The sequence below is a fragment of the Microcaecilia unicolor genome, chromosome 5, assembly GCF_901765095.1.
Source record: "Microcaecilia unicolor chromosome 5, aMicUni1.1, whole genome shotgun sequence".
Lineage (NCBI taxonomy): Eukaryota > Metazoa > Chordata > Amphibia > Gymnophiona > Siphonopidae > Microcaecilia > Microcaecilia unicolor.
This window is the reverse complement of record NC_044035.1, coordinates 306,336,308-306,349,735: the sequence shown is the minus strand read 5'-3', so window position 1 is coordinate 306,349,735 and position 13,428 is coordinate 306,336,308. Positions and strand designations below refer to the sequence as shown.

Genomic DNA, 13,428 nt, shown 5'->3' with positions numbered 1-13,428 from the left:
ATCTGTGCTGGGTACAAAAACTGTCAACATAGAGGTAGGAAAACTTAGATTCTATAGGGTCACTGTTTCATCAGACAACATTCAGGCTTCTTCAGGAGTGTGAGCCCAGCTCCTTAATTTTTTTAACACCTTCATTTAAACCAATATGTTTACACAGAAAAACATAGTTGTTCACAATGATTTTCAGCAAGACCGTGCTTGACAAGTGGAGCTTCCATCTGATGGCAAACCAAAACACGCCAATGTTCAATCATCTGCTATTTACCATGCTGCCTATTTTCCCTCTATAAAGCTTGTTGCATAGGCAACATATCACATTATTTATTTATTGGGATTTATTAACCCGCTTTTATGAAAAGATGCATCCAAGGTGTTGTACAGCAGGTACACTATGCCATATGTTTAGACACACAAGAGAAACTGAACTTCATCCGCAGATGCTTCCAAACTGGAAAAGGTGGAGTAAATAAGAACATAGGAATTGCCATACTCGATTAGACCAAAGGTCCTTCTAGCCCATGTAACAGTGGCCAAGTCAGGTCACAAGTAGTACCTGGCAGAATCCCTAAAACTAGTAAGTTTCCATGCTACTTAGCCTCAGGGTTAAGCAGTGGCTTTTCCTGGGTCTACCGTACTAATAATTGATGGACTTTAACTCCAAGAATTTGTCCAAACCATTTTTAATCCCAGCTACATTAACTGCTTTGACAGCGAGTTCCAGAACAAAACTATGCATTGAGTAAAAAAAAAATATTTTCTTCTGTTTGTTTTAAATGCATAAATATGCAGCTTCATGGCATGTCCCCATGTCATTATACTTTTTGAAAGAGTAAACAGTTGATTTGCATTTACCAGTTCCAATCAAGTCAGGATTTTATAGACCTCTATCATATCTCCCCTCAGCCATCTCTTCTCCAAACTGAAGAGCCCTAACCTCTTTAGCCCTTCCTCATATGAAAGTTACTCCATCTTAGTACCTTTTCTATATCCACTGTCTTTTCTTTTTGGGATGTGGCACCCAAAATTGCACACAATACTCGAGCTGCAAGGTGCTGTCCTTTCCTAATAATTCCTAGCATTCTGTTTACTGTTTTAGCTGGCGCCACACACTGAGCAGAAGATTTCAACATGTTGTCTGTGACAGTGGCGTTCCTGGCCTGGATGGCACCCGGGGCGGAGCGCCGATGCCCCCCCCCCCCGCGCTAGATGACACCTCCCCCCCTCCCCGGCGAAATGACACCCCCCCCAGGGTGCACGCCGCTGGGGGGGGGTGCTGTGGCGCGTGCCTGCTCCTCCGAGTTCGCTAAACTTCGTTCATTTACTGCAGCTCCCTGTGCCCCAGAACAGAAAGTAACCTGTTCCGGGGCAGAGGGAGCTGCAGCGAACGAGCGAAGTTTAGCGAACTCAGAGGAGCAGGTGCATGCTGCGGCACCCCCCAGCGGCGTGCACCCGGGGCGGACCACCCCCCCCCCCCCCCCCCCCCCCGGTACACCACTGGTCTGTGATGACACTTAGATCTTTTTCCTTGGTGATGATTCCTTATATGGAAACTAGAATCAAGTAGCTTTAACTTGGGTTATTCTTCACTTTGCCTTTGTCCAAATTAAATTTCATCTGTCATAGGGATGCCCAGTTTTCCAGCCTCATAAAGTCCTCCTGTGAGTTCTCATAGCCTACAAGTAATTTTACAACTCTGAATAATTGCATAAATTGAATAAAAGCACTGATCCCAGTAAAGATCATTGAAGGGGCAGTGGAACACATTTTTGTTTGCTGGGGGGGGGGGGGGGTGCTCCATCCCAACCCCAACCCTATTCCTTTGCTCCTCCATCCAACCCTCTGCTCTTCTATTTGTACCTTTCCTTGTTTATGTCCTTGTTTTTCCCAACCCCCACTATCTGTCCTTCCTTTTCCCCTTACTAACCCATGCTTTTTATTATGTCTCCATCCCTCTTCTCTCAGACCCAACATAAGATCCTTTCTTCAGCTCCCTATCCTGAGTCCCTGCATTATCTCTGAGCCTCTTTCTCCTTATCCCAACATCAGACCCATCTCCAAGACCTAGCATCAGCCCCCTTCTGCCACCCCCACCATCTGCCAATGTAAGTCCCCCTTTTGCCATCACCAGCCCCCATCCCATTTTTGCAGGACTCAGCCCTTTACATCAGACTCATCTCCAAACACCAGCCCCCTTCTCCCACCAGTCTCCTTTTCAGTCCCCAGCCACTGCATCTGTCTCCAAGCCCCAGCTATCTTTCCTACCTGCCCTTTGTCAGTTCCCATCTCTGCAAGTGAGAGAATGCGGCAACTGGCAAGAAAATTGTTGGTGGGGTAAACCCCTTCCTCCCCCTTCCAACGCCTATGGATCCCTGTAGCACCCTATTCTTCATCCTTCTTTGTTGACAGAATTGTTCATTTAACACTACTCTCTGTTTTCTATCTCACTCCTCATTTACAGGAACATCCTTTGGTCCTTAGTTAAAACCTATGGACTTTTTTTCCTATCTAGATCCTGGACAGCTAGTAATAAAATGTTGCAAACATTTTCAGTACTTCTCTGTCCATCGTCTGTAGGAGCAAGTTCTTAACTAGACTATTACCCTAAGATCATTTTGGATGAGATAACCCTTATCAGAGACATCAAGTTGAGGGCAAAGAACACGATTGTTCTGCCCCTATTGCATGGGGTAGCTTATGCTGTCTGTGAGTGATAGAGTACATGTCTGTATATTTATTGAACTGTGTATTTGGCCGGGTCCCTGTATTTCTGCAGTCCTCTGTGATTAGCCTTTATGAACACCTGTTTTCTGCTTTGGAGCTTTGTTGGTGCTGCCTGCCTCAGAGCATGATGGGAGGAGCAAAATTTTCCCTTCCCTCCAATAGCTCTCTTGAGGGAAATAGAGAGAGGTCATAGATCCAGCGTGTTAAGAAACCTGAATCTTTCCATGCTGAGGCACTAAACTACTGCTGCTTGTTTTTTCCTCTCAGGATAATAATTCATAGTGATTTTTTTGTATCTGTGTGGCTGTGTGGATGCTGCTGTGGTCACTGTTAGTGCTGTGTTTCAGTATTTCAAGGTACCAGGTTCTGACGATTTTCTCCTCTCTGGTAGAGAGGATAATCACAGACATATAGTGGCATGCCTCCATAATTATACACATAAAGAACAATTTCTGTGGCAAGCAAAGGAAAAGGAAGCTATATTTTGGGATCAACATAAAGTTGACATTTTCCAAGACGTCTCTGCTATCATCTTTCAGTACTGAAAGGAATTCAGAGAGGTATTAAGTACTAAGGCAATTCACTCTAAGTGGTTTTCCCTTTTGGAATATTAATCACCGTCAGCAGCAGCCATCAGAAGATAACTCAGGAAACATGGACTGTTCTGCAGAAAGAAGGCTATTTTACAACCAGACCGGAGAATAAACTCTTTGGGTTTATGCAGAGACAGCTAAGTACAGGGGCAGAAGGTGGAAAGCACAGCAAGATGTTGGGGGCTGCAAGATGTGGAAGAGAAGAGCGACAGCTGGGAGTACTTGCGAAGAGCAGCACCAAAAGACTAGAAGGCAGTTTTCTGATTGGACAGAAGGGAATATTGCTCTGGAATGATATGCTGCTATGTCTAAATGGGGGCATAATATATGTATGCAGTGTTAAGAAGGGGATGGGGAAGAACAGGGGTTGTGAGGGAAAGTGAATGAAAATAAAGAGGGAGGAGATGGTGAATGCAAATATGGGGAATAAATGTAAGAGAAAAGGGACAATGCTGTGTCACTGTAGTTGCAGGAGGTTCTGAGGTGAGGAGAGAGAGGGATATCAAAGATGGGGAGGGGAGTGGGAAGGGAAGAAAGAGGAGGAGAGGAGAAGGGAAGGGAGTGGAGGAGAATCAGAAAATACTTCATGAATATGATTCATGATGTTGCATACTAAAGGGTACATGGGAGCATAAGTCATGATGAATGTACAAAGCTTAAATACTACCCTCAAGAGGCATATCTTTATGAAAAAGTTAAGACTCAGAGCTAGGGAGTGTTTTATGCAGGAAACACATTTGCTTAATTTGCATGAAAGGGTCCTGAAAATAGAGAGTATCCTGTCATTTCTTTGGCTTCCTACAGAATTGAAAGTCTAAAAGGAGGGGTGGGGATAATGGGAAGGATAAGTACATAAGTAATGCCACACTGGGAAAAGACCAAGGGTCCATCGAGCCCAGCATCCTGTCCACGACAGCGGCCAATCCAGGCCAAGGGCACCTGGCAAGCTTCCCAAACGTACAAACATTCTCATGTTATTCCCGGAATTGTGGATTTTTCCCAAGTCCATTTAGTAGCGGTTTATGGACTTGTCCTTTAGGAAACCGTCTACCCCCCTTTTAACCTCTGCCAAGCTAACTGCCTTCACCACGTTCTACGGCAACGAATTCCAGAGTTTAATTACGCGTTGGGTGAAGAAAGATTTTCTCCGATTTATTCTAAATTTACTACACTGTAGTTTCATCGCATGCCCCCAGTCCTAGTATTTTTGGAAAGCGTGAACAGATGCTTCACATCCACCTGTTCCACACCACTCATTATTTTATATACCTCTATCATGTCTCCCCTCAGCCGTCTCTTCTCCAAGCTGAAAAGCCCTAGCCTCCTTAGTCTTTCTTCATAGGGAAGTCGTCCCATCCCCACTATCATTTTAGTCGTCCTTCGCTGCACCTTTTCCAATTCCATTATATCTTTCTTGAGATGCAGCGACCAGAATTGAACACAATACTCAAGGTGCAGTCGCACCATGGAGCGATATAACGGCATTATAACATCCTCACACCTATTTTCCATACCTTTCCTAATAATACCCAACATTCTATTCGCTTTCCGAGCCACAGCAACACACTGAGCAGAACGTTTCAGTGTATTATCGACGACGACGACACCCAGATCCCTTTCTTGATCCGTAACTCCTAACGTGGAACCTTGCATGACGTAGCTATAATTCTGGTTCTTTTTTTTCCCACATGCATCACCTTGCACTTGCTCACATTAAAAGTTAAACGTCATCTGCCATTTAGCCGCCCAGTCTCCCAGTCTCGTAAGGTCCTTCCTGCACCCAGAAATATAGAGATGAGGGGGTAGGTAGATGATTTGGTTGGGGCTCCTTAATGGTTAATGCTAATGTTTATGCTACCAAAAACCAGCAGGGGGAATTCTTGGCTCAACTCTTTTCAAGAATACTAGAGTGTTAAAGATTGGGGCATGTGACACCCACCTTATCGCCTACCATGGGCTTCCAGTCACCTATAGAAGTAAACTTAAGATCCTGTTTTTGAACCATTGAGCTCTTTATACTGGTGACTTGAGATATTTAGCAGACATGCTCATTCCCTACACATTTTCCTATTTCCCTTCCTGTTGTCTGTCTTTTATCATTTTAATACCGTGTATAGCACTTCGTGATGTTTTAACAAAAGGTGGTTAATAAAATCAAATAAATGTAAACATCCACGGCAGTGCCCTTTAATTGATGATGTATGCTCTCAAACAAAGAAATTTTTCGTTTAAGGCTGTATGAAAAATTCAGTAGGTACTCAATGCACGCCGTGCACCAATTGAGTTGATCCAATATCTGTGGATTCATAGGCTTTGTTCTACTGTATCTGAATTTAAATTACAAGCTAGCAAGATGGCTATGCAGTTCAAAGACAGAAAAGCTACTCTTCATAGGTCATTAAGGAAGCTTACATCCATGCCTGGTGGGCTGAGACTCCTATTACTTCTAAAAAAAAAAAAAGCTCTGAGACATGGACTGTATACGTGATTCTTTTTGATTGTAATATTTATATGATAGGACAGAGCATTCTTTGCCATTGGCATGTACTGAATTTGCATGATGTGTTTCAAGATCAACATTTGTGTACCTTTAAACAAGGTAAGACTATCAAACATCTCATAATTTTACATCTACCTCAGGGAAGTTAGTCACAGATCATTCATGTATAGAACTAGAAATATGTTAACAAATTTACCCCCCCCCCCCCCCCCCCCCCCCCCCCGTTTACAAAACCGCACTAGCAGCTGCCGCGCGGCATTGTCGACACAGCCCATTCAAACTGAATGGGCTGTTTCAGCAGTACCACACTGCTAGCCGCTAGCGCGGCTTTGTAAACAAGAGCCTTAATAAGAATATTAACTGAAAAAAACATACTGTCAATGAAACCCTTCAAGAAGGAAAAAACGTGCACTCAAAAGAAACATAGGTCAAACCAAAAATTTGTCATGACGACATTATTGTGCACAGAAAAGGCTTCTTTCAAAGGTAACTTGTACTAGTAAGCAGTTTTAACAGAAACAAAATATCAAAAATCAACCATCAAAATTCTTGTATTGAATTACATCCAGTAGACTCTGATATGATCAAGGCTCCAGTATGCTATGAAGATTTGAAAAGAGAAGTCTGTTGGCTGTAATTTAAGATAAGTTGAAATTTGACAGTTGTTTTTGATTTTTTTTTTTTTTTTTGTTAAGTCACTTACTAGTACAAATGACCTTTCTACAAGGTTTTTTTCTGTGCACGATGAAGTAATTATTACCAATGCAATACAGTATAAAATAAATATAAACCATTACAAAGTAACTCTAGAATTATCAGAAATAAAATGCAAACCCTGACAAGTTTTATTAATTTGGTGCTTCAGTCATATCTGGTGCTGACTAATGTGGGTCCACAGGACAGAAGACATAGCCTTACTTGTTGGCTGGAAGTTTGGGGAGAAGAGAGCTGATTGGCTATTTAGTGCACAATCATGGTTCAAAGAAGTGGCGGGATTTGTTTGTCTTTTAGGGCTTCTTTTACTAAGCTACGATAAACAGTAGCTCGTGCTTACCACAGCTTAAAAGTGCTTACAGTGGGATGCACTGAAGCGTCCTGCAGTAAGTTCCAAATGTGTGCACGCAAAGGCACATGGTAAAAAATATTTTCTAATTTTTCTGGGAAAGGGGCGTGTCTGGGGGGCAGAGAGTGGGCGTTCCTTTACTAATCAACTAGCGCAGCTAAATTACCGTGTGCTAACTGACTAGCACAGGATCTGCGCAAGCACACTTACCACCTGAAATATAGATGGCAGTAAAGGCTCACATGCTAATTTTTGTTAATGGTCATGCGCTAAAGGCAACATTAGCATGAGGCCATGATAATGGCAAATTGGCCATTTTCCAGCTATGGTAAAAATGGCCTTAGCAGCACACAAAAAAATCCTGCATAAGGGCATGCTAAGGCCACTTTTTAGCATAGCTTAGTAAAAGGACCCCCTTAGTTTTGAGGGCAGTTTGCCCACCTGCCCTGCCCTTGTAGTGTGTTATAATTGTGAAAAGAGGTTGGATTTGTCTCCGTAAATGAGGAGAATGTGAGCCCTTTCAGATGTCCAGCAGAAAAAGAATGGGTTTTGGAATGCTGAACATGGAGACTTGTTACTGTCATTCAGTTAACCAAGGGGCTTGGATCTGAACTACCTGGCATCACTGCAGGAGTTTAGGATGGCCTAGATCCTGGTATAATTATTTATCCCACTTTTAATAAGCCGCGCGGCAATGCTGACACAGCCCATTCATGTGAATGGGCTATATTGGCATTGCCGCGTGGCTAAACAGGGGGGAAAATGTGTTGCAGGGACATAGCCAGACTTTGGCGGGAGGGTGGTCCAGAGCCCGAGGTGAGGGGGCACATTTTAGCCCCCCCCCCCGCGCCGGCGCCCCTCCCCCTCCCCTTTCAACATCCCTTCCTGCCACCGCTGTCAGGTACCTTTGCTGGCGGGGGTCCCCAGCCCCCGCCAGCCGAAGTCCTCTTCAGCGCCGGTCTCAGGCACGGCCGCATTGCTGATCTGGAAGGATTCTGTTTCTGTGAGTCTGACGTCCTGCACGCTACAGGACTCATAGGAACAGAATCCTTCCAGATCAGCAACGCGGCTGCGCTGGAGACCGGCGCTGAAGAGGACTTCGGCTGGCGGGGATTGGGGACTCCCGCCAGCAAAGGTACTTGACGGCGGCGGCAGGGGAGGGTTGGCGGTGGCGGGAGAGGGGTAGAAAGGGTCGGCAGCATGGGGGAGGGGGGGCCAGGACGAAATCTGCGCCCCATGTAGCTGTGCCCCTGATGTCTTGGGATCCTGTTCCCAAGGAAGTCACAACATAAACCCACAGTGTTGTATAGTTGTTACCTTGCTTTTTTTTAAAACATGTACCAATCATTGTTCCAGCGTCAGGGGACTTTAATTTGCTTTGGATAATATCAGTGAATGTTATCAGGTGTTTTATACTACTACTAATACTACTAATTATTTTTATAGTGCTACTAGATATCCGCAGCGCTGTACACATTATATTCAAGTACCTTTTCTGTCCCTAGAGGGCTCATAATCTAAATGGAGGAGGGTTAAGTGACTTGCCCAGGGTCACATGGCTCTGCAGAGGGAATTGAACCCAGGATCAAAACCCGCTTCACTAACCATTATAGCTGTGACTAAACATGGGCCATGCATATCCATTCATCCACAACCAAATAAGTGGAAAAGTATTACAATTATGATGCATCAAGGCTGCAGCTTTATAACAAAATTATATATGACAATAATGTAATAATGTAACAATCAAACTAGCTCTTTTCCAGCCCAATAATATATCAATTAAACTCAACTAGACAGCACGGTCCTAGTCTGACTCTAAACCCCCCTGTTTATTAAGCCATGCCTAAAAAATCAGCGCTGAAATCAGTACCGACTAAGCGTATTCTATAATCTGTGCCTAGATTTAGGCGCTGATTATAGAATACGCTTAGTTGATATTTCAGTACCTAAATCTACGTGCATTCATTTATACCAACAAAAACATGGCATAAATCCCAGCATATAGACTTAGGCGCACTGGGCCATATTCTGTAACTAGGCGTATAAATTTTGGAACATTCAGAAAACACCCATTTCCCCACCCATAACCATGCCCTGTTTAGCCTGCACGTATTAGAAGTTCAGCGCACATCATTACAGAATACACTTAGCGACTTGTGCACCTAAATTCTAATCAGTGTCAATTAGTGCTCATTATTGCTTGTTAAGTGCTGTTATCAGCACTAGTTTGTTAAGCTTGTTAAGTTACGCACATTGTTATAGAATCTGGGGGTAAATGCCCACCCCTACCATTTACATGTCTAGATGCTTCTATACAGAGGGGCCCTTTCACTAAGCTGCGTAGGTGCCTACGCGTGCCCAACGCGTTCCAAATAGGAGTTACCACGTGGACCTTGCGGTAATTTCAATTTTGTCACATGTCCACTATGCGCGTCTGAAAAATATTTTTATTTTTTTGGCATGCAGCTACTATGCGCGTAGACCATTACCGCCCAGTTACCGCATGAGACCTTACCGCTAGGTCAATGGCTTGCGGTAAGGTCTCAGACCCAAAATGGACGCGTGTCAATATACCTTTTGCCGCACGTCCGTTTTTGGCAAAATAGAAATAAAACGCATTTTTGTAGGTGTGCTAAAAAATAATTCTGCGTGTGGCCAAAACACGCGTCTACACCACCGCAGGTCATTTTTCAGCGCACCTTAGTAAAAGGACCCCTAAGAGTTGTGGTGGTCTGAAATGGGGTCACTATAAGTATAATTGGCAGTGGTTGAAAGTAGAGGCTGCCGAGTAATGCTGCTGGGTTTTTTTTCCTCCATGTGAAAAATTGGCGCGCCTGCTACATGTGCCAGAAAATATATATGTACTGACTGGTGTTCTTATACATATTTTACAACGGAGCCTTCTTTATAATACTTGGGAAATGTGAATGTCCCAGCGAGGATGTCTCATTTCCCATGTGGAGCTCACATCTTCCAAATGAAAAAAATATATGTATGTAGTGTAGGCTTGAGTTAACCTTCTTTTTTAGTTGTGGGACATTTTTTTTAACCATAATCTGATGGATTAATAATCTTTGTGATCAAGTGGTACGTCTATCTTTGACTGTTTATTCATATGACAGAATTGCCAGACCCATGTGATCTGTTGCTGTATAAAGATTTTACAAATACGAGAATAATGTAATTCGTTCTTCCTTGTTCGCTTGTGGTATATGGGCAAGGCATTGGCACGACACCCGAGGGAGCTTACAGTTTATCATTTTACACTTTAGCAGGCGTGTGCATAAATGGAAGTCCTTGGCTTCTACAACTGTGAGGCTATCACATTAGTGAGCACTGAATGTACCAGCTAATACAGGATTTAAAAAGTATTACCTTTTCTGAGAAATGTTGACTATGCAGAATGGTTCCTCCCTTTACTCCCTACTGTGGGATTGTATGTATGAATGTACAGTACTGGATTGTTTCCCTACTTAACCTCAAATACTTAGGATAACCTCTTTGAATAACCTTAGACAGTGTTTTCCAACCTGTGTGCCCTGAGATCTGATCAGTTTCATCTAAGAAAAAGTCACCACAGACAGATAGGAGTCAGTGACCTATTGTGGATTAAAAACTGGTTAAAAGATAGAAAACAGAGAATACGGTTAAATGGTCAGTATTCTCAATGGAGAAAGGTAGATTATCAGGTTCCTCAAGGGTCTGTGCTAGAACCGCTGATTTTTGAAATATTTATAAATGATATAGAGATGGGAGCAACTCATGAGGTATTAAATTTGCTAACTACACAAAGTTATTTGTGAAGTTATTCAAAGTTGTTAAATCACAAGAGGATTATGAAAAATTACAAGAGGACCTTATGAGACTGGGAGACTGGGCATCTATGTTTCAACATTTTTTATTGAAGACATTACGTAAACATTCTTACAGTCATTGATAGCACGTCAACCAAACTGAAATTGTGCAATAACAATCCATTATAAGTGTCTCCAAAAATTACTGGTTTTCTCCCCGCCTCCCAACTCCTAATACCTCCCTATCCCTCCCTCCCTCCTCAATTCCCATCCCATCCCCCCCTCATGAGACTGGGCATCTAATTGGCAGATGACATTTAATGTGAGCAGGTGCAAAGTGATTCATGTGGGAAAGAGGAACCCAAATTATAGCTACATAATGCAAGGTTCTACATTAGGAGTCGCCAACCAGGAAAGGGATCTAGGTGTCGTTGAAACCCTCTGCTCAGTTTGCGGTGGCGGCTAAGAAAGCAAATAGAATGTTAGATATTATTAAGAAAGGAATGGAAAACAAAAATGAGGATGTTATAATGCCCTTGTATCGCTCCACGGTGCGACCACACCTCGAATATTGTGTTCAGTTCTGGTCACTACGTCTCAAAAAGAGATATGGTGGAATTAGAAAAGGTACAGAGAAGGGCGGCGAAAATGATAAAGGAGATGGGATGACTTCCTTGTAAGGAAAGGATAAAGTGGCTAGGGCTTTTCAGCTTGGAGAAAAAATGACTGAGGGTAGATGTGAGAGGTCTATAAAATAATGAGTAGAGTGGAATGGGTAGACTTGTTTACTCTTTCTAAAAATACAGACTAGAGGGCATGAAATGAAGCTACAAAGTAGTAACTTTAAAACAAATTGGAGAAACGTTTCTTCTTTCAATATGTAATTAATCTCTGGAACTCATTGCCAGAGAATGTAGTAAAAGCAGTTAACTTAGTGGGGTTTAAAAAAAGGTTTGGCCAGCTTCCTAGAGGAAAAATCCATAGACCATGATTAAAATGGACTCACGGAAAATCCACTGCTTATTTCTAGGATAAGCAGCATAAAATGTATTGTACTTTTTTTGGAATCTTGCCAGGTGCTTGTGACCTGTATTGTCCAGAAACAGGATGCTGGGCTTAATGGACCTTCAGTCTGTCCCAGTATGGCAATACTTATGTACTTATGTACTTATTGTCACTTCTAGACCAGTGTTTAGGCTTTGCTCTTAAAGTGCAATTCTATAACTAGACACCTGCAATTAAGGATCCTTTTGTGCACTTTTGTACACCAAAATTAGCAATTACACACATTAGCGCCCTAAGTGCTACTCTTTAATAGCATGCAAATGTAAGGGGAGACATACACATGGGTAGAGCATAGGTGGGATATGGACGTCTTCCAGGAACATGCACAACTTACAGAATAGTAGGTGTGCTCCTGCCGCATGCTTTTATTTATTTATTTTTACAAAATTATTCCGCCAGTCTACCATCCTAGGCGTACTCAGGGACCCTTTTACAAAGCGGCGGTGGGGCTATGGCGCGTGTAGCACATGCCAAATCGACACTACCAACCGGTTAGCGCACCCACCTGGCGGTAATGCTGAAGTTGGCGTTTGCTGTTTCCCGCGTTAGAAAATATTTTTCTATTTTCTATCATGGAGGGCGATAATCAGCAGCGTGGCCATATCGGCGTGTTCTGCATGAGTACCATGCATGTGGTGCGTGAGCCCTTACCGCTAGGTTAATGGGTGGTGGTGAGGGCTCAGTCAGTAAATAGCCTTGCACTACTTTTCATTCTAGCGCACAGCCACTTACTGCCTCCATTGAAAAAAGACTCTTTTCCCAGCCGCGGTAAAAAAAAAACGGCCCAGCGCGTGCCAAAAACACGCATCCTCGCTACTGCAGGCCACTTTTTACCATGGCTTAGTAAAAGGACTACCAGCTCAATGTGTAACTGCAGGTGTCAATGTAAGGCATGGTGATGCCAGGTTACGTTAGTACTCTATCATAGTATCTGGATGCCCTGCTGCAATTATTCACTCTCCGCATGGCATCGAGGACCCGAACAGGAAGTGCCTCCGACACCAGTAGTGGTTCCTAAGTGTGCAGGAACTCCTTTCTGAGTATAGTCATACATGCTTTTACCTTTCTTAATACAGCATGAGCCTCAGAATGTGAGAAATAGCAGGCAGCATGAGGGGCTTTGTACAGCACACGTTTCACACAGCAGTTCACTTCCTCAAATCCCTACAGCTTTTGGTAAAGCTTCCAGTGCTTTTACTTGGGCAGTATGCACCCTCTCCCATGTCTACATTGCCTGCTCCATGGAGGCGGGTGTGATGCACAACAGTTTTAGAAACTTTAGGTGTGTCTTGCGCTTGGAAAGTTTGGGAAACACTGTCCTAAGATCTGCTGACACATGGACAAGTAGCAACACTTTATGTTGAACTGAGGGTTTGGAAAGTTTGGGAAACACTGTCCTAAGATCTCCTGACACATGGACAAGTAGCGACACTTCTTGTTGAACTGAGTAGCTACAGATATCGCAGCTGGAAAAGAAAGTGATGCTAATCTATATTTACTTGATGGACACATTGAGCTTTGATGGCTCCTGAATGTGCTGAAGAGGAGAATTGCGTTGTTGCGCCATGTGAAGAGAAGCATTAAAGAAGAGGTTTCATGGGGATGTGCTGGCATTCTTGCCAGCTGTAGTGTAGAGTACCATGAAGATTGCTTTAATGTGCCACAGCTAGTTTTTCCCCCATGAAAACT

General features: G+C 43.3%; 1 protein-coding gene across 2 annotated transcripts in view; it reads left to right on the top strand.

Annotated features, from left to right (window-relative positions):
* Window positions 1-13,428, top strand: part of NKD1 (NKD inhibitor of WNT signaling pathway 1) — a 221,895-nt gene that overhangs the window by 188,358 nt on the left and 20,109 nt on the right. The gene's annotated exons all lie outside the window — the stretch shown is intronic.